A 22,359-nucleotide genomic window follows, 5' to 3' on the forward strand; every position below is an offset into this window, starting at 1 on the left:
TATGCCCGCGTCGGATGCAGGCTCGTCGGAGAGGCGGACCTCGCCTACAAGATCGGCGAGGCAACTGGCCGCGCAGGCGATTTCAGCGCCATGCAGTGCGTCGGTGCAGACTCCGTCTGGCGTGCCAGGCTGGCTGCGCTCGCCAGGGAGAAAAAGGGTTCCCGTCCAGAACAGGTCTCCGGACGATGGTGCACAAAGCCCCACGGTGGGCGCCAAATGTCGGGAGTTGGGTGCGACATATGCCAATGGATGTCTTATCATGGTGGGGGCGAGTAGAACGTCGCCGGTGCCTGGAAACGGGATGAGGCGTAGACACGAACGCCGGCGTACTTTACCCAGGTTCGGGGCTCTCCTAGGAGATAACAACCCTAATCCTGCTCTGCGGGGTCTCCGCATGATCACTAAGGCAAAGTGAGTACAAAGGTGCTCCTCGAGATGTATCTGTGGACATGAGAAGGCTAGGCTAGCTCTCTCCCTTCTCTAAGGTCTGGTCTAGTTCTCCTGAATCGGGACCCTCTGCATGGGTGCCCTGGGGGGTTTATATAAGCCTACCCCCCAAGGGTACAATGGTAAACTGCAGGGACGCAGGGCCCAACTGTCAGTCTATTCGCCTGCGGGCCCTCCTGCCGACTGCTGGGGCCCGCCGACTGGTCGGGTACGGAGCCGACAGGCCGCACCCGCCGCTGGCGGGTCCTGCCGGCCGCTGATTACTGTAGCCATGCCTCTAATGACGCAGGCTTGGTCATGGGGTCGTGGCTACAGTCCTGTTGCCTGGCAGACGATTACTGTAGCCACTCCCCGTCTCGTCTGGTTAATGGTGCGTGGGACCCATGGGAGGGGCAGGCCGACTTCCGCGGGCCAGCTCCCTACGGGTCCGACTGGTGGCGCCCTTGCCGTCTCCTGGACTCTCACTGACTGGTAGGGCCCGTCCTCCGTGGATCGTACCATCAGCCCGTCGTGGGTACAGGACTCCGCCCACTGTTGCTGGCGTCAGGGATGGCATGGCAACAGTGCTGTGCCAGACGGGGATCTCCGCTGGTACAGCACACTGTGCCCTGGCCATCCCCCGGAAAAGGGGAGAGAGTGGGCTTCACTATCGCCACTCCCTGTCCCATCCCCCTGATGAGGGCATGGGCTTTGCTGGTATCGGGGGCCGACTTCCCGTGGTCGGCAACTCCGGAAGCCGCCAGTCGGAGTCGGCCGGTCTCGATCTCGTCTGTAGGACTCGGACGCTTATGGGCAGCCGGCTGTTCCTTCAACCGGCCTCCTGAAGTCGGCTCTTCGTCCGTGTCTTGAGGGGCGCAGTCAGCCCCGATGTCTTGAAAGGTTATGGGCCTCGGGTTAGCCTACCCGTGGCCCATTACTCCGAGAACCGGGATGATGAAGATGGCCACCAAGAGGGATTGCCCCTCCGGCAGGGTGCCGGAACGGGTCTAGATTGGCTTTCGGTGGCTACGGAGGCTTCTGGCGGCAGAACTCCCGATCTATTATGCTCCTCGATGTTTTTAGGGTATATGGAGATATATAGGCGGAAGAAGTACATCAGGGGGGCCACGAGGGGCCCACGAGGGTGGAGGGCACGCCCAGGGGGTGGGCGCACCCCTCTGCCTCGTGGCTTCCTCGTAGATCCCCTGACGTGCACTCCAAGTCTTCTGGGCTTCTTCCGATCCAAAAATAAGTTCCGTGAAGTTTCAGGTCAATTGGACTCCGTTTGGTTTTCCTTTTCTGCGATATTCTAAAACAAGGTAAAAACAGAAACTCGCACTGGGCTCTGGGTTAATAGCTTAGTCCCAAAAATGATATAAAAGTGTATAATAAAGCCCATAAACATCCAAAACAGTAGATAATATAGCATGGAGCAATCAAAAATTATAGATACGTTGGAGATGTATCACAGTGGCAACGGAGAAGTAACTAAGCAAAGATCAATATGTGAAAGCTCGTAGGCAATGGATCAGTGATGGATAATTATGTCGGATGTGATTCCTCATGCAACAGTTATAACATAGGGTGACATAGAACTAGCTCTAGCTCATCAATGTAATGTAGGCATGTATTCCGAATATAGTCATACGTGCTTATGGAAAAGAACTTGCATGACATCTTTTTTCCTACCCTCCCGTGGCAGCGGGGCCCTATTGGAAACTAAGGGACATTAAGGCCTCCTTTTAATATAGTACCGGAACAAAACATTAGCACTTAGTGAATACATGAACTCCTCAAACTATAGTCATCACCGGTAATTGTCCTGATTATTGTCACTTCGAGGTTAACGGATCATAACACATAGTAGGTGACTATTTGCAAAATAGGATCAAGAACTCACATATATTCATGGAAACATAATAGGTTCAGATCTGAAATCATGGCACTCGAGCCCTAGTGACAAGCATTAAGCATAGCAAAGTCATAGCAACATCAATCTCAGAACATAATGGATACTAGGGATCAAACCCTAACAAAACTAACTCGATTACATGATAAATCTCATCCAACCCATCACCGTCCAACAAGCCTATGATGGAATTACTTATGCACAGCGGTGAGCATCATGAAATTGGTGATGGAGGAAGGTTGATGATGACGATGGCGACGGATTCCCCTCTCCGAAGCCCCGAACAGACTCCAGATCAATACTCCCGAGAGAGATTAGGGCTTGGCGACGGCTCCGTATCATAAAACACAATGAATCCTTCTCTCTGATTTTTTTCTCCCTGAACGTGAATATATAGAGTTGGAGTTGAGGTCGGTGGAGCCTCAGGGGGCCCACGAGACAGGGGGCGCGCCCTAGGGGGTGGGTGCGCCCCCCACCCTTGTGGACAGGGTGTGGGCCCCCTAACGTTGATTCTTTCACCAGTATTTTTATATATTCCAAAAATACTCTCCGTGAAGTTTCAGGTCATTCCAAGAACTTTTATTTCTGCACAAAAATAACATCATGGCAATTCTGTTGAAAACAACGTCAGTCCGGGTTAGTTCCATTCAAATCATGCAAGTTAGAGTCCAAAACAAGGTCAAAAGTGTTTGGAAAAGTAGATACGATGGAGACATATCAACTCCCCCAAGCTCAAACCTTTGCTTGTCCTCAAGCAATTCAGTTGACAAACTAAAAGTGATAACGAAAAACTTTTACAAACTCTGTATAATATTGTTGTTGTAAATATGTAAAGCCAGCATTCAAGTTTTCAGCAAAGATTATGAACTAACCATATTCACAATAACATTTCAATCTCATGTTTACTCATGTCAATGGCATAATCAACTAGCGAGCAATAATAGTAAATCTCAGATGACAACACTTTCTCAAAACAATCATAATATGATATAACAAGATGGTATCTCGCTAGCCCTTTCTGAGACCGCAAAACATAAATGCAAAGCACCTTTGAAGTTCAAGGACTGACTAAACATTGTAATTCATGGTAAAAGAGATCCAGTCACAGTCATACTCAATGTAAACTAATAGTAATGCATGCAAATGATAGCGGTGCTCTCCAACAGGTGCTTTTCAATAGAAGGATGGTGACTCAACATAAAGGTAAATAGATAGGCCCTTCTCAGAGGGAAGCAAGGATTTGTAGAGGTGCTAGAGCTCGATTTTCAAATAGAGATGAGTAATATTTTGAGTGGTATACTTTCATTGTCAACATAACAACCAAGAGATCTCGATATCTTCCATGCTACACACATTATAGGCGGTTCCCAAATAGAATGGTAAAGTTTATACTCCCCCACCACCAACAAACATCAATCCATGGCTTGTCCAAAACAACGGGTGCCTCCAACTAACAACAATCCTGGGGGAGTTTTGTTTGCAATTATTTTAATTTAAGCATGGGACTGGGCATCCCGGTTACCAGCCATTTTCTCGTGAATGAGGAGCGGAGTCCACTCCTCTTGAGAATAACCCACCTAGCATGGAATATATAGACAACCCTAGTTGATACATGAGCTATTCGAGCATACAGAGTAGAATTTCATTTGAAGGTTTAGAGTTTGGCACATACAAATTTACTTGGAACGGCAGGTAGATACCGCATATAGGAAGGTATGGTGGACTCATATGGAATAACTTTGGGGTTTATGGAAGTGGATGCACAAGCAGTATTCCCACTTAGTACAAGTGAAGGCTAGAAAGAGACTGGGAAGCGACCAGCTAGAGAGCGACAACGGTCATGAACATGCCTTCAAATTAATCAATGTTGAATGCAAGCATGAGTAGGATATAATTCACCATGAACATAAATATCGTGGAGGCTATGTTGATTTTGTTTCAACTACATGCGTGAACATGTGCCAAGTCAAGCCACTCGAATCGTTCAAAGGAGGATACCACCCTATCATACCACATCACAACCATTTTAATAGCATGTTGGCACGCAAGGTAAACCATTATAAACTCCTAGCAAATTAAGCATGGCATGAGCAACTATAATCTCTAATTGTCATTGCAAACATGTTTCATTCATAATAGGTTGAACCAGGAACAACGAACTAATCATATTTACAAAAACAAGATAGGTCAAGTTCATACCAGCTTTTCTCATCTCAATTAGTTCATCATATATCGTCATTATTGCCTTTCACTTGCATGACCGAACAGTGTGGATAATAATAATAGTGTGCGTGCATTGGACTAAGCTAGAATCTGCAGGAATTTAATACACAGGAGAAGACAAGGTAATATGGGATCTTGGTTAGATCAAAAATAATGCATATGAGAGCCACTCAACATTTTCATCATGCTCTTCTCCTCTCGACCCCCAAAGAAAAGAAAAGAAACAAAACTATTTACACGGGAAAGCTCCCAACAAGCAAAAGAAGAACAAGAAATCTTTTTGGGTTTTCTTTTTAATTACTATTACTGCAAGCATGGAAAATAAACTAGCTAAAAGCTACAACTAATTTTTTTGGTTTTTCTTAAGGTTTTTCAAACACACAAAAAGAATGCTGGAAAAGAAAATACACTAGCATGGATATTACAATGAAAAAGTATGAGCACCGACAACTGGCATGAGTGTGTGAACATGAATGTAATGTCGGTGAGAAATACGTACTCCCCAAAGCTTAGGCTTTTGGCCTAAGTTGGTCTATGCCCATGGCTGGCCTGGTGGATATCTGAAGTTGTAGCTGGGGTCGTACTGGGATGCAGCAGCTAATGCCTGACAAGCTGCAGCTTGGAGGCGAGCTGCCTCCGTCCTCCTCTCGTACTCGTTCGCCTCCTCCCTGGTTATAACATATCTCCTTTTTGCCTGAAAGTCAAAGAAAGTAGGAGCAGTGAGAGCAACATGGACGGTACATCGTCTGTCAAAGATTAGTCGGTACTGGAGGAAGTGATCATTCCTCTCAAAAAACTGATGGCGAACCATGGCATTATAATCTAGGTAAGCAGGAGGCAACTCAATATCATTTCCACATATGGGTATATCAAGATAATTAGCTACACGAGTTGCATAAATTCCACCAAACAAATCTCCACTTATACTGTTGTGATGCAACCTACGTGCAACAATAACCCCCAAGTTATATTATTTATCACCTAATACCGCACTCTTGAGGACACTAAGATCTGGAACACACATGTGACAAGCCTCATCTTTACTGTTAATGCATCTACCAATGAAGAGAGCAAAATAATGTATGGAAGGGAAATGAATGCTCCCTATGGTAGCTTGTGTGATTTCCCTAGATTCCCCCATAGTAATACTAGCAAGAAAGTCTTTATATTCAGATTTACGAGGTTCACTAACATTGCCCCAGTGCGGGAGTTTACAAGCAGTATTAAAATCTTCCAGGTCCATGGTATATGATTTATCATAAAGATCAAATAAAACAGTGTGAGAATTGCGCGAGGATGTATATTTAAACCTTCTCACAAATGAATCAGTTAGATAGAGGTATTGCCGGCACTTATCTGACATGAAGCTCTCAAGATCAGTGTTACGTACATATGCGCCAAATTCATCCTTGATGCCTGCCTGGACCATGAACTCCTCTGACGACCATTCACAAGGCCACACTTGAGCTTCCCTTGGTAGTTCATTGTCCGGCTCACGTATCGCGAGCCTTGGGCCTTGCTTCCTTGAGGAACCACCTTGGTACATTTTCCTAATCATTTTTCTTCCTCTGAAAAATTTCTGAAATTTTTAGTGACTCAAAATAGAAGTGAATCAAACTCAACGAGATTGATAGCAACTACTCCTACAAATGCCTAGAGGCCATATCATGCATTAAAACTACTTTTCACCACATAAATTTGACATGCAAGCTCAAGAACAGGGTCACCTAAGCAGCAAAAATTTGCAATAAATAAAGCACTAGAACAAAAACTAATTGGACCATTGGAGGAGTCACATACTGAAGAACAATCCCCCAAAGCAGTTTTGTGAATGGAGCTTTGAGCTAGGAGATCGAAAATGGCAGCAAGATGAGCTAGAACTCGGGTTTGAGTTGGTGGAGGATTTTTTTCTGGAGGAAGACGAAGTGTGTGGGTGCAAGAATAAGTGGAAGGGGGGCACGTGGGGTCCACGAGGCAGGGGGCGCGCCCTGGACCCTCGTGGCCAGGTGGTGGGTCCCCCTGGTGTGTTCTCAGTGCCAATAATTCTTAAATATTCGACAAAAAATCATCTAAAATTTTCAGGAGATTTGGATAACTTTTATTTTGGGGGTATTTTTATTGCAAGGATAATTCAGAAAATAGAAATAAAATACTATTTTTGCTTTATTTAATCTAAATAACAGAAAGTAAAAATAGGGTACAGAGAGTTGTGCTTTGTAACTTCATCCATCTCATGCTCATCAAAAGGAATCCACTAACAAGGTTGATCAAGTCTTGTAAACAAACTCTTTTCGAATAACATGAAACCGGAGAATTTTTGAATAATACTAGGTTACCTAAACGGGGATATGCACGTCCCCAACAATAAGAATATCATATTTCTTCTTGACAGTAGGAAGAGGAAATTCAAAACCTCCAATAGTAATTATTGAAGTTTTTCCAATAAAATTAATACTGTGGACTTGAGGTTGTTTCCCCGGAAAGTGTATCGTATGCTCATTACCATTAACATGAAAAGTGATATTGTGTTTGTTGCAATCAATAACAGCCCCTGTAGTATTCAAAAAGGGTCTACCAAGAATAATAGACATACTATCGTCCTCGGGAATATCAAGAATAACAAAGTTCGTTAAAATAGTAACGTTTAAAACCACAACAGGCACATCCTCACAAATACCGACAGGTATAGCAGTTGATTTATCAGCCATTTGCAAAGATATTTCAGTAGGTGTCAACTTATTCAAATCTAGTCTACGATATAAAGAGAGAGGCATAACACTAACACCGGCTCCAAGATCACATAAAGCAGTTTTAACATAGTTTCTTTTAATGGAGCATGGTATAGTTGGTACTCCTGGATCTCCTAGTTTCTTAGGTATTCCACCTTTAAAAGTATAAGTAAAAAGCATGGTGGAAATTTTAGCTTTCTGTATCTTTCTTTTATTTGTAACAATATCTTTCATATACTTAGCATAAGGATTCATTTTAAGCATATCAGTCAAACGCATACGCAAAAAGATAGGTCTAATCATTTCATCAAAGCGCTCAAAATCCTCATCATACTTTTTCTTGGATGGTTTAGGAGGAAAAGGCATGGGTTTCTGAACCCATGGTTCTCTTTCTTTACCGTGCTTCCTAGCAATGAAGTCTCTCTTATCATAACGTTGATTCTTTGATTGTGGGTTATCAAGATCAACAGCAGGTTCAATCTCTACATCATTGTTATTGCTAGGTTGAGCATCGACATGAACATCATCATTAACATTATCACTAGGTTCATGTTCATTACCAGATTGTGTTTCAGCATCGAAAATAGAAATATCATTGGGATTCTCAGGTGTGTCAACAACAGATTCACTAGAAGCATGCAAAGTCCTATCATTTTTCTTTTTCTTCTTCTTAGAAGAACTAGGTGCATCAACATTAGTTCTCTGAGAATCTTGCTCAATTCTCTTAGGGTTGCCCTCAGGATACAAAGGTTCCTGAGTTATTTTTACCCCCTCTAGTCACAACTCTAACAGCATTATCATTTTTCTTATTATTTAATTCATTGAGCAAATCATTCTGAGATTTAAGCACTTGTTCTACTTGAGTGGTAACCATAGAAGCATGTTTACTAATAAGTTTAAGTTCACCTTTAACTCTAGACATATAATCACTCAAGTGTTCAATCATATAAGCATTATGTTTCAATTGTCTACCAACATAAGCATTGAAGTCTTCTTGTTTAACAATAAAATTATCAAACTCATACAAACATTGCCTAGCAAACTTAGTACATGGGATTTCACCCTTATCAAATCTATAGAGAGAATTTACCTTTACTACATGTGTCGGGTTATCAAGACCATGTATTTCTTCAATAGGTGGTAAATTCTTAACATCTTCAACTTTAATACCCTTTTCTTTCATAGATTTCTTTGCCTCTTGCATATCTTCAGGACTGAGAAATAGAATACCCCTTTTCTTCGGAGTTGGATTAGGAGTTGGTTCATGAAGTGTCCAATCATTTTCATTACTCAACATATTATTCAATAGCGATTCAGCTTGATCAACAGTTTTTTCCCTGAAAACACAACCAGCACAACTATCCAGGTGGTCTCTGGAAGCATCACTTAGTCCATTATAAAAGATATCAAGTATTTCATTTTTCTTGAGAGGATGATCAGGCAAAACATTAAGTAATCGGAGAAGCCTCCCCCAAGCTTGTGGGAGACTCTCTTCTTCAATTTGCACAAAATTATATATTTCCCTTAAGGCAGCTTGTTTCTTATGAGCGGGGAAATATTTAGCAGAGAAGTAATAAATCATATCCTGGGGACTACGCACACAACCAGGATCAAGAGAATTAAATCATGTTTTAGCATCACCCTTTAATGAGAACGGAAATAACTTAAGGATATAGTAGTAACGAATTTTCTCCTCATTAGTGAATAGGGTGGCTATATCAGTCAATTTAGTAAGATGTGCCACAACAGTTTCAGATTCATAGCCATAAAAAGGATCAGATTCAACCAAAGTAATTAACTCAGGGTCGACAGAGAAATCATAATCCTTATCGGAAATACAGATGGGTGAAGTAGCAAAAGCAGGGTCATATTTCATTCTAGCATTCAAAGATTTTTCTTTCAGCTTAGCTAACAGTTTCTTAAGATCATATCTATCATTGCAAGCTAAAAAGTCTCTAGCAGTTTCTTCATCCATAACATAACCCTTAGGCACAACATGCAATTCATATCTAGGGGGAGAATCTTCATCATCACTTTCATCAATATTATCAGTTTCAATAATTTCATTCTCTCTAACCCTAGCAAGTTGTTCATCAAGAAATTCACCTAATGGCACAGTATTATCAAGCATAGAAGTAGTTTCATCATAAGCATCATGCAACGGAGAAGTGGCATCATCAATAACATGCGACATATCAGAATCAATAGCAGGAGTAGGTGTCGCAAATTTACTCATAACAGAAGGTGAATCAAGTGCAGAGCTAGATGGCAGTTCCTTACCTCCCCTTGTAGTTGAGGGAAAAAATCTTGGTTCTTTCATCTTTCAAGTTCCGCATAGTGATCAACAGATATAAATCCCAAGTGACTCAAAGAATAGAGCTATGCTCCCCGGCAACGGCACCAAAAAATAGTCTTGATAACCCACAAGTATAGGGGATCGCGACAGTTTTCGAGGGTAGAGTATTCAACCCAAATTTATTGGTTTGACACAAGGGGAGCCAAGGAATATTCTCAAGTATTAACAGTTGAGTTGTCAATTCAACCGCACCTGAAAGACTTAATATCTGCACCAAAGTATTTAGTAGCAAAGTAATATGGAAGTAACAGTAACGGTGGTAAAATTAACAATAGTAGTTTTTGTAGTGATTCTAACAGTGGCAACGGAAAAGTAACTAAGCAAAGATCAATATTTGAAAAGCTCGTAGGCAATGGATCAGTGATGGATAATTATGTCGGATGCGATTCCTCATGCAATAGTTATAACATAGGGTGACACAGAGCTTGCTCCAGTTCATCAACGTAATGTAGGCATGTATTCCGAATACAGTCATACGTGCTTATGGAAAAGAACTTGCATGCCATATTTTGTCGTACCCTCCCGTGGCAGCGGAGTCCTATTGGAAACTAAGGGATATTAAGGCCTCCTTTTAATAGAGTACCGGAACAAAGAATTAGCACTTAGTGAATACATGAACTCCTCAAACTATAGTCATCACCGGTAATTGTCCCGATTATTGCCACTTCGGGGTTAACGGATCATAACACATAGTAGGTGACTATTGACCTGCAAAATATGATCAAGAACTCACATATATTCAGGGAAACATAATAGGTTCAGATCTAAAATCATGGCACTCGGGCCCTAGTGACAAGCATTAAGCATAGCAAAGTCATAGCAACATCAATCTTAGAACATAATGGATACTAGGGATCACACCCTAACAAAACTAACTCAATTACATGATAAATCTCATCCAACCCATCACCGTCCAGCAAGCCTATGATGGAATTACTCACGCACGGCGGTGAGCATCATGAAATTGGTGATGGAGGAAGGTTGATGATGACGATGGCGACGGATTCCCCTCTCCGGAGCCCCGAACGGACTCCAGATCAGCCCTCCTAAGAGAGATTAGGGCTGGGCGGCATCTTCGTATCGTAAAACGTGATGAATCCTTCTCTCTGATTTTTTTTCTCCCCGAACGTGAATATATAGAGTTGGAATTGAGGTCGGTGGAGCCTTAGGGGGCCCATGAGACAGGGGGGCGCCCCCCACCCTCGTCGACAGGGTGTGGGCCCCCTGACATTGATTATTTCGCCAATATTTTTTATATATTCCAAAAATATTCTCCGTGAAGTTTCAGGTCATTCCGAGAACTTTTATTTCTGCACAAAAATAACACCATGGCAATTCTGCTGAAAACAGCGTCAGTCCGGGTTAGTTCCGTTCAAATCATGCAAGTTAGAGTCAAAAACAAGGTCAAAAGTGTTTGGAGAAGTAGATATGATGGAGACGTATCAACTTGTTGGATGATATTCATCATGAGACAGTTATAACCTAGGGCGATACGACACTAGCTCCACTTCATCGATATAATGTAGGCATGTATTCCGTAAATAGTCATACGTGCTTACGGAAAGAACTTGCATGACATCTTTTGTCCTACCCTCCCATGGCAGTGGGGTCCTATTGGAAACTAAGGGATATTAAGGCCTCCTTTTAATAGAGAACCGGGACAAAGCATTAGCACACGGTGAATACATGAACTCCTTAAACTATGGTCATCACCGGGAGCGAGCCCGGCAATTATCACTTTGGGGTTGTTGGATCATAACACGTAGTTGGTGACTATAACTTGGAAGATCGGATCTAGAATGTGGATATAATTGTGATAACATAAACGGTTCAGGTCTGAAATCATGGCACCCGGGCCCAAAGTGACAAGCATTAAGCATGGCAAAGTCATAGCAACATCAATCTAAGAACATAGTGGATACTGGAGATCAAGCCCTAACAAAACTCACTCCTGGTGGGGAGCATCATGGAATTGGCGATGGAGAAGGATTGGTTATGACAAAGAACGAAGATACCCCTCTCCGGAGCCCCAAACGGACTCCAGATCTGGACTCTCGACAAAGAACAGGAGGTGACGGCGACTTCATCTCGTGGATCGCGATAATTCTTTCCCCCTGATTTTTTTCTCGAAAAATAGGATTTTATAGCGTCGGTTTCAGGTTCTGGGGGGCAACTAGGTGGGGACAACCCACCTGGGCGCGCCTGGTGAGCGGGGTGCACCCTGGTGGGTTGTGCCCACCCAGTTGCCCCCCTTTGGTAGGTCTTGGCTCCAGAAATTCTTATATATTATAGAAAAATTCCTCGCAGAGTTTAATTCCATTCTGAGAACTTTTATTTCTGCACAAAAACAACACCATGGTAGTACTGCTGAAAACAGCGTCAGTCCGAGGTTAGTTTCATTCAAATCATGAAAATTAGAGTCCAAAACAAGAGGAAAAGCGTTAGGAAAAGTAGATACGTTGGAGACGTATCAACTCCCCCAAGCTTAAACCTTTGCTTGTCCTCAAGCAATTCAATTAATAAGCTGAAAGTGAAAAAGGAAAACTTTTATGAACTCTTTTGCTCTTGTCTGCATAAATAAACTTAAACAGCACCCAGGTTTTCAGACAACATTATAACTAACCATGCCGACAGTAACTCTTAAAGATTATATTAACTCATATCAATGACATAATCAGCTAGCGAGCAATAACAGGAATGTAGAGCACGTATGACAATAGTGGTATCTCGCTAGCCCTTTCTGAGACCACAAAACATAAATGTAGAGCACCTCCAAAGTCCAAGCAGCGACTAAACATTGTAATTCATGGTAGAAAAGATCCAGTAATGATGCACCCAACATTAGCTACACACAATGCATAAGTCATGACAGTTGTGCTCTCAGGTTCTAGCGCTTGTTTTAGAAGGTGATGACACAACGTATGATATTTTTAGATATGCACCCTTCTCATTTACTTCACGACCATTAGTTATCAATATCTCCCATGCTAAACAAGCTAGTGGCGGTTCCCAAGCGATAAAAATAAAGGTTTTGACTCCATTGGGAGTTTTTGTTTGATTATTCGAGTGATTAACTCTTTTTGTATTTTGCAGTTTGGGACTGGGCATCCCTATTACCGCCATTTTCTCGTGCGATGGCGGGTGAATAAACACTCGACCTGAAAATAACCCTCTTAGCATGGAAGATACCGACCACCTCCTGTTGTTCCATGAACGATCTAGGCACACAAAAAGGATATTTTTTAGAAGTTTTTAGAGGTGGCACATGCAAATTTACTTAGCATGACAGGGTAATACCGCATATAGGTAGATATGGTGGACTCATCTGGAATAACTTTGGGTTCAGGGTTTTTGATGTACAAGCAGAATCCCCACTTAGTACAGGCGAAGGCTAGCAATTAGATTGAGAAGCGGCTAGCTAGAGAGCAACAACGATCATGATCATGCATTATGCATAAGTAACATTGGACACTAGCATGAGTAGGATATGATCACCATGAACATAAATATCAGAGAGGCTATGTTGGTTTTGATTCAACTACATGCATGAACATGTGCCAAGTCAAGCCACTCGAACATTCAGAGGAGGATACCATATCATCATACTACATCACAATCATTTTAACGCAATGTTGATATCCAAGATAAATCATTATCCACTCCCAGCTACTTATGCATGGCATGAGAAACTATAATCTCTAATTGCCATTGCAAACATGTTTAATCATAATGGGCTGAATCATGGATACTAGGTTAAACATATTTACACAAACAAAATAAGTCGAGTTCATAACAGTTTCTCTCTGCCACGGCCAGTTCATTGAATATCGTCATTATTGCCTTTCACTTGCACGACCGAATGCTGTGAAAATAATAATAGTGCAAGAGTGCCATGGACTAAGCTGGAATCTGCAAACATTTTATTCAACAGGAGAAGACAAGGAAAAATGGGCTCTTTATTAGTTTAACAATTATTCATATGAGAGGCACTCAACATTTTCATCGTGGTCTTCTCCTTGGTACAACTCGAATAAAAAGGAAAGAAATTCAGAGAAACACACTAAAATATTTTTGGAGTTTTTGGTTTTCCTGAACAAGTAAATAAAAGGGAAAAGCAAAAACGAGAAAACTATTTACATGGGAAAACTCCCAACAAGAAAAAGAAGAACAAGGAAATGTTTTTGGGTTTTCTTTTTAATATTACAGCTAAGCATGCATAGAAAGTAAACTAACTACAACTAATTTTTTTTGTTTTTCTAAAGTTTTTCAAACACACAAGAAGAAAGCAAGAAAAAAAATTAAAGCATGGATGATACAATGAAAAAGTGTGAACACCGACAAGATGAATAAGTGGACATGAATGTAATGTTGGTGAGAAACACGTACTCCCCCAAGCTTAGGCTTTTGGCCTAACTTGGTGGTCAATCAGTAATCTAGATGGTAGTAGGGGTACTGAGGAGCAGGCATCCACTGATCCCACTGTGGAGGCTCCTCCTGTGTTGCCTCCGCAACAGCCTGAGCGTTCCGGTAGGCGATGATGTCTGCAGGCATGATCTTATATCCACCCCTGGCAACAGAATCAAACAAAGCAGGGGCAGGCAACGGAATAATATCACGAGTTTCAACGCTAAAGACCAAGTTATAAGGAATAGGAATGTCAGGATAATCTCGTGCAAGAAAATGATGATGCTCCATGGCTTCACCGTCTAGGTAAACCTTGGTTAAAGGGTAATCATGAGGGCGTATCCCAACATTAAAGTGGGCCGCCAAGCGAGTAGCATAAATCCCACCATGGATTTTACCCTGAGATTTATTAAGATGGAGGCAACGAGCCACAATAGCTCCCAAGCTATAAGTGTTGTCGCCCTCTAGTGCACGACGCAAAACAGCAAGGTCTGGTGAGCTGAGCGCTCCCATCTTCTCCCTAGCGAGCAAGCATTTTGCAATGAAAAGTGCAAAGTAATGAACAACAGGAAAATGCAAACCAACGGCAGTGGTAGCTGACACCCCGCTCTCATCTCCCACTTTCAAAGTGAGATAAAATGCCTCAAACCCAGCCGGCCTAGGCTCGGCCAAGCTCCCATCAGAGGGGATCATGCATATGTTACAAAATTCAGTAAGTGGTATCTGATGGTTTTCAGCATATAAATCAAAGCTAACTTCGGGAGGATTATTCCTAGGTAGGAAAGTAAAGCTCTGAACAAAAATGTTTGTGAGGATTTGGTGCTGTTCACACTCATCTGCGATGAAGTTGGTGAGGCCGTCATTCGCAGCATATTGCATGAACTCCTGAAGGATTCCATACTCTTCCAGGAACGGGGTGTGTGGCCATTCACACGGTCGTACCTCCGCCAACCTCTGAGGATGGAGATCACTATCAGATGACTCCCCAATAACACCCTTGGAGTTCTTCTTGGAGCCAAACTTCCTAAAGATATTCATGATTTTCCTATGAACAAAATTCTGAAATTTATTAGCCCACAAAATTTTCTCAACAAACTTCACAAAAATGATACCAACTACTCATAGGGATACATAGAGGCCATAGCAAGCATTCAAACTACTTAGAACACTAAGAATTCAACATGCAAGCACATCTACAGCAGCACCAAGAGTAGCTAATTATTCAAAATATAAACCACTAAAACAAAAACTAATTGGATAAACGGAGGAGTCACATACCAAGCAACAATCCCCCGAAACAGTTTTGGAAACGGAGCTTCGAGCAAAGAGATCGAAATCCGTGGGTTTGAGAGCAAGAATACGGGGGAGAGAGAGCAATGGAGATTTTTTCTGGAGGTAGGTGATGATGTGGTATGAAGAGATAAGTGATGGGGCCCACATGGGGACCACAACCCACCAAGGCACGCCTGGGGGTCCTGGCGCGCCCAGGTGGGTTGTGCCACCTGGTGCACCTCCCTCTGATGTTATTTGCACCAAAAATTATTAAATATTCAGAAAAAATCGTATTAAATTTTCAGGGCATTCTGAGAACTTTTATTTTTTGGGTCATTTTTTATTGCATGGAAAATTCAGAAAACGGACAAAACATGGCATTTTATTTTACTTAACTAATAAAAACAGAGAATAAAAAGTAGGGACAGAAAGTAGTGCTTACTAAATTTATCAACTTCATACCGTTCAAAAATGATCCATTAATAAGGTTGATCAAGTCTTATTAACAATCATTTGATTAGCATGAAACCGAAGAACTTTCGTAAATCACTAGGTTAGCTCAATGGGGATATGAATGTCCCCAACAATAAGCATTTCATACTTCTTTTTGACAGTAGGTAGAGGTATTTGAAAACTTCCAATAGTGACTCTCGGAGATTTTTCAATAACATTAATACTATTCACTTGGAATTGTTTCTTCGGAAAGTGCATTGTATGCTGATTACCATTGATATGAAAAGTGACCTTGCTTTTATTGCAATCAATAACAGCCCATGCAGTATTCAAGAAGGGTCTACCAAGGATAATCGGCATGTTGTCGTCCTCGGGTATCTCAAGTATAATAAAGTCAGTCAAAATAGTAACATAAGTAACAACAACGGGCACATCCTCACAGACACCGATAGGTATGGCAGTTGATTTATCATCCATTTGCAAAGATATTTCAGTAGGTGTGAGTTTATTCAAATCAAGCCTTTTATATAAAGAGAAAGGCATAACACTAACACCAACTCCTAAATCACACAAAGCAGTTTTCACATAATTCTTTTTGATAGAGCAAGGTATAGTTGGTATTCCCAGATCTCCAAGTTTTTTAGGTACTCCATCTTTAAAAGTATAATTAGCAAGCATAGTGGAGATTTCAGCTTTCGGTATTTTTCTCTTATTTGTGATGATGTCTTTCACATACTTTGCATAAGGACGCATTTTCAAGATATCAGTCAAGCAAGTACGCAAAAGACTAGCCTTAGCATTTCAGCAAAGCGTTCAAATTCTTCATCACCATTCTTTTTAGTTGACTTAGGTGGAAAAGTCATAGGTTTTTTAACCCACGGTTCTCTTTCTTTACCATGTTTTCTAGCAACAAAGTCTCTTTTGTCATACCTTTTATTCTTAGGTTGTGGGTTATCAAGATCAAAATGTGGTTCTATCTCAACATCATTGCCTGGTTCTTTATTATTTGGTTGAGAGTCTTCATGAACATTAGCATTATCTTTTTCATTATCACTAGGTGAGTGTTCATTACTAGACTGAGTTTCAGCATCAGAGATAGAAACTTTATTATCATTGTCAGGAGGTTTTTCTATTTCAGGTTCACTAGGAGCATGCAAAGTCCTATCATTTTTCTTTTCCTTTTCCTTTCTAGAAGGACTAGGTGCACTAGTCTTAGCTCTTTGTGAATCTTGTTCAATTCTTTTTGGGTGCCCCTCAGGATAAAGTGGTTCCTGAGTCATTTTACCTCCTCTAGTTGCAACTCTAACAGCAAAGTCATGCATATTATTATTCATTTCATCAAGCAATTCTCTTTGAGATTTAGCAACTTGTTCCAACTGAGTTTGAACCATAGAAGCATGATTTCCAACACCTCTAACATCATTTGATATTCTAAATAACAAGTCACTCAAGCGAGCAATCATATCAGAATTGTATTTCAATTGTTTCATTACATTTGCATTGAAGTGATCTTGTTTTCTAATGTAGTTTTCAAACTCATAAAGGCATTTACTAGGATGCATATTGTGAGGATTGTCGTTATCGCTGAACTTCATAAGAGAATTTACCTCTACCACCTTAGGCAGTGGTGGTGTATTAAGTCCATGTATTTCTTCAATAGGAGGTAAATTTTTAACATCCTCAGCTTTAATACCTTTTTCCTTCATAGATTTCTTTGCCTCTTGCATATCTTCAGGACTGAGATATAATATACCCCTCTTCTTCGGAGTGGGTTTAGGCGGTGGTTCAAGAAGAGTCCAATCATCATAATTTTTCAATATGTTATTCAATAATTATTCAGCATCATCGGAGAGGCACCAATGGAGGTGGTGAATCCCATCCGTGATGGTGTCTAGATTGGATCTGGTGGTTCTAGACTCTGCGGCTGCTGTAATTGATTTTCGTCGACTCCCCTAGGGTTTCTGGAATATTGAGGTAGTTATAGAGCAAAGAGGCAGTCGGGGGGCACCCGAGGTGGGCACAACCCACCAGGGCGCGCCTGGGCCTCCTGGCGCGCCCTGGTGGATTGTGCTCTCCTTGGAGCACCCCCAGGCACAGCCTTGGCCCATTAGGTGTCTTCTGGTCCATAAAAAATCTCTATAAAGTCTCGTGGCATTTGGACTCCGTTTGGTATTGATTTTCTGCGATGTAAAAAACATGCAAAAAACGGCAACTCGCACTTGGCACTATGTCAATAGGTTAGTACCAAAAAATAATATAAAATGACTATAAATGATTATAAAACATCCAAGATTGATAATATAATAGCATGGAACAATAAAAAATTATAGATACGTTGGAGACGTACCAATCTCTTAAGTGCTACTTTGAAACAAAAATCATCATATACTTGGCAAGGCATCATGGCTGGTGTGGACACTTTGAGATGTGGGTACATATGGAGAATTGGATATGGAGAAAAGGTGAATATATGGGAGGACTCGTGGATCCCTCGATCACCAACAAAAAAAGTCTTGACCATCCAAGGTAATAATTTAATATCCCAAGTCTATGATCTCACTGATCCGGTGACACGTGATTGGGACGCACAATTGGTGAACCAAAGGTTCTAGAATGTGAATGCTTAGAGGATACTTGCTATATCGCTACCTTTACATGAAATGTCAGATTTCATTGCTTGGGATCCCACCAAGAACGGGATTTAGCTTACCAAGTTGAATGGAATTTTTAGTTTGGTCATATGATTCATACCAATGCAGGATCTTCAGTACGGGATGAGAAGTGGAACTTGATTTGGAATCTAGAATGGCCAACCAAGGTTATAATTTTTATGGGAAAACTTTGTTTTTGCCACTCTAGTTTTTGCCAACTTTGCTTATGCCACTCTAGAATTTGACATTTCACCTTTTCCACTCTTAGCTTTTGACAATATATCACTTTTGCCATTCCGTGGCAAAAGCAAAATTTTCAGAGTGGCAATTGTGATACATATCAAAAAGCTAAGAGTGGCAAAAGTGAAATGAAAAATTATCGTTTTTGCCACGTAATGGCATTTGTGATGTATTGTCAAAAGCTAAGAGTGGCAAAAGTGAGATGTCAAATTCTAGAGTGGCATAAGCAAAGTGGGCAAAAACTAGAGTGGCAAAAACAAAGTTTTCCCAATTTTTATATGGCGGGTCCTCCATAGCGCTATCCCGTGCCGGGCGATCCTAACTTCAAAGCATATGAGGGTGAAGGTCCATTGTCCAGAATGTAAGGAAGGTCTGGATTGTATTTGACATTTCCTCTTTGAGTGTCGGAGATCAATAGAAGTCTGGAGACAATTGGGGATGTATGATATGGTAAAGAAGAGATGTACAACGTATAAAACTGGCGAGGAAGTAGTGCGGGGTCTGTTAAACTTGGAAGAAACATAAGTCCATATGTTGGGGTTTCCAAAATTGAGAGAAGTAGTAGCCACCACAGCGTGGATCTTTGGTTTGAACACCGAAAAATCTATCATGAAGAGGATATTCAGAACCCTATGCAAATTGCTCTAGCTATACGTGGACTTTCTACAAATTTTAGTATTGCCTGCTCATGAAAGGCTAAAGTTCCTATAGAAGCTTGGCAGAAGCCGCCGCCGGGATACATGAAATTAAACATAGACACTGGATTTGACCAAGATTTACTTGAAGGATTTGTGGGGGCAGTTATTCATGGTCACAACGAGAAATTGATAGTGGCAGCTAATGAAAGAATATACATATGCTATGATTCTTTCATAGCAGAAGCTTTGGCAGTTAGGTTTGGGCTAAATCTTGGCAGAACTGTGGGTTGTAGCAAGGTCATGATCAACTCGGACAGTCTGGAGATAATAGAAGCTCTGAGAGATGGCAATTCTTCTTCAGTGACAAGCGCAATTATTGATGATTGCTATTTCATGTCCTTGTATTTTAATCATGCATCTTATGATCATTGTAATAGAGAGTGTAATAAAGTAGCACATGAACTTTCTAGGCTGGTTAATTTTTCTCCTCCTTCTGTATGGATGGATTTTGCACCTGCGGAGGTGCTTCCATTACTTGTAAACGATGTCATGTTTTTGCTAGAGGAATAAAGGAGGAGAAGTTTGTAAAAAAACAGAAACATCTTAACCCGCTGGCGTGTTCGGGCTCCTTCCTACACCTCTGAATCACTTGACATCCACAACGTGGGTTAGTAGACCCAATCTATCATCTTCATGTTGATTCACATTTCTATCGAAATAACAAATTATGTACATTGTTTTATTTTTAGGGGAAAATTATGTACATTGTGAAAGTAGTTAAGACAAATGCATAGAACCACCGTAAATAGAGGTGTCATTAGCGAAAGCCATCGCTTTACAAACCATGGAAAAATCATCGTGGCCAAAAGTTGATAATGGAACAATGCTAAGTGATTTGATGACTTCATTAACTGATCCAACCCATCCATTGAGCTAAGTTGGCAAAAAAGTGCCACATGGGCATGTTGACTTCGTCCTCTTCCTCCTACTACTCCCCTCTCCCTCACTGCCTCACTCCCTCTCCCTCTCCCCCTCTCTCTCCCTGTCTCTCTCTTCGGAGCACATCGATGGAGACCGTATACTCTCGTAGGTGACAGGGAGCTCGATCATGCGAGTGGCGGAGCCCGCAAAGGAGGCAGGCAACACTCATTCGGGCGGCGGTGTCGGTTGGAGGGTCGCTGGAGGGCTGACCGAAGTGGCGGCTATTGTTGGGGAACGTAGTAATTTCAAAAAAATTCATACGCACACGCAAGATCATGGTGATGCATAGCAACGAGAGGGGAGAGTGTTGTCGACGTACCCTCGTAGACCGATAGCGGAAGCGTTATGACAACGCGGTTGGTGTAGTCGTATGTCTTCACGACCCGACTGATCAAGCACCGAAACTACGGCACCTCCGAGTTCTAGCACATGTTTAGCTCGATGACGATCCCCGGACTCCGATCCAGCAAAGTATCAGGGAAGAGTTCCGTCAGCACGATGGCATGGTGACGATCTTAATGTTCTACTATCGCAGGGCTTCGCCTAAGCACCGCTACAATATTATCGAGGATTATGGTTGAGGAGGGCAACACACACGGCTAAGAGAACGATCATGAAGATCAACTTGTGTGTCCATGGGGTGCCCCCCTGCCCCTGTATATAAAGGAGCAAGGGGGGAGGAGGCCGACCCTAGGACGGGCGCGCCAGTGGAGTAGGATTCCTACTCCTAGTTGGAGTAGGTTTCCTCCTTTCCTAGTCCAACTAGGAGAAGGGGGAAAGGGGGGAAGAGGGGAAGGAAGGGAGGGAGGGGCCGCACCCCAAACCCCTTGTCCAATTCAGACTGGGCTTGGGAGGGGCGCGCGCCACCTCCTGGTCCTTCCCACTAAGGCCCATTGCTTCTTCCTCGTATTCCCGTAACTCCCTGGTACCTCCGAAAATACCCGAATCACTCGGAACCTTTCCGATGTCCGAGTATAGTCGTCCAATATATCGATCTTTACGTCTCGACCATTTCGAGACTCCTCGTCATGTCCCAGATCTCATCCGGGACTTCGAACTCCTTCGGTACATCAAAACTTATAAACTCATAATATAACTATCATCGAAACCTTAAGCGTGCGGACCCTACGGGTTCGAGAACAATGTAGACATGACCGAGACATGTCTCCGGTCAATAACCAATAGCGGAACCTGGATGCTCATATTGGCTCCCACATATTCTACGAAGATCTTTATCGGTCAGACCGCATAACAACATACGGTGTTCCCTTTGTCATCGGTATGTTACTTGCCCGAGATTCGATCGTCGGTATCTTAATACCTAGTTCAATCTCGTTACCGGCAAGTCTCTTTACTCATTCCGTAATACATCATCTCACAACTAACCCATTAGTTGCAATGCTTGCAAGGCTTATGTGATGTGCATTACCGAGAGGGCCCAGAGATACCTCTCCGACAATCGGAGTGACAAATCCTAATCTCGAAATACGCCAACCCAACATGTACCTTTGGAGACACCTGTAGAGCTCCTTTATAATCGCCTAGTTACGTTGTGACGTTTGGTAGCACACAAGGTGTTCCTCTGGTAAACGGGAGTTGCATAATCTCATAGTCATAGGAACATGTATAAGTCATGAAGAAAGCAATAGCAACATACTAAACGATCAGGTGCTAAGCTAATGGAATGGGTCATGTCAATCACATCATTCTTCTAATGATGTGATCCCGTTAATCAAATAATAACTCTTTTGTTCATGGTTAGGAAACATAACCATCTTCGATTAACGAGCTAGTCAAGTAGAGGCATACTAGTGACACTCTGTTTGTCTATGTATTCACACATGTATTATGTTTCCGGATAATACAATTCTAGCATGAATAATAAACATTTATCATGATATAAGGAAATAAATAATAACTTTATTATTGCCTCTAGGGCATATTTCCTTCAGCTATGAACCCTAGCTCAAGCGGACGCATGAGCGCCGATAAGTAAGTGGAGGCGGACGCGATCGACGAATGACACCAGCGCCCCCATGGTTGGGCCCATCAGCACTGCCCCGCCCAGCACCTAGCA

General features: G+C 42.1%; 1 pseudogene; it reads right to left on the reverse strand.

Moving 5' to 3' along the window:
* Positions 1-4,636: 4,636 nt before the first annotated feature.
* On the reverse strand, positions 4,637-9,623 carry LOC147974985 (uncharacterized; annotated as a pseudogene).
* Positions 9,624-22,359: the final 12,736 nt, after the last annotated feature.

Source organism: Triticum urartu, chromosome 4A, assembly GCF_056163025.1.
Source record: "Triticum urartu cultivar PI428250 chromosome 4A, HENAU_Tu73, whole genome shotgun sequence".
Taxonomy (NCBI): domain Eukaryota; kingdom Viridiplantae; phylum Streptophyta; class Magnoliopsida; order Poales; family Poaceae; genus Triticum; species Triticum urartu.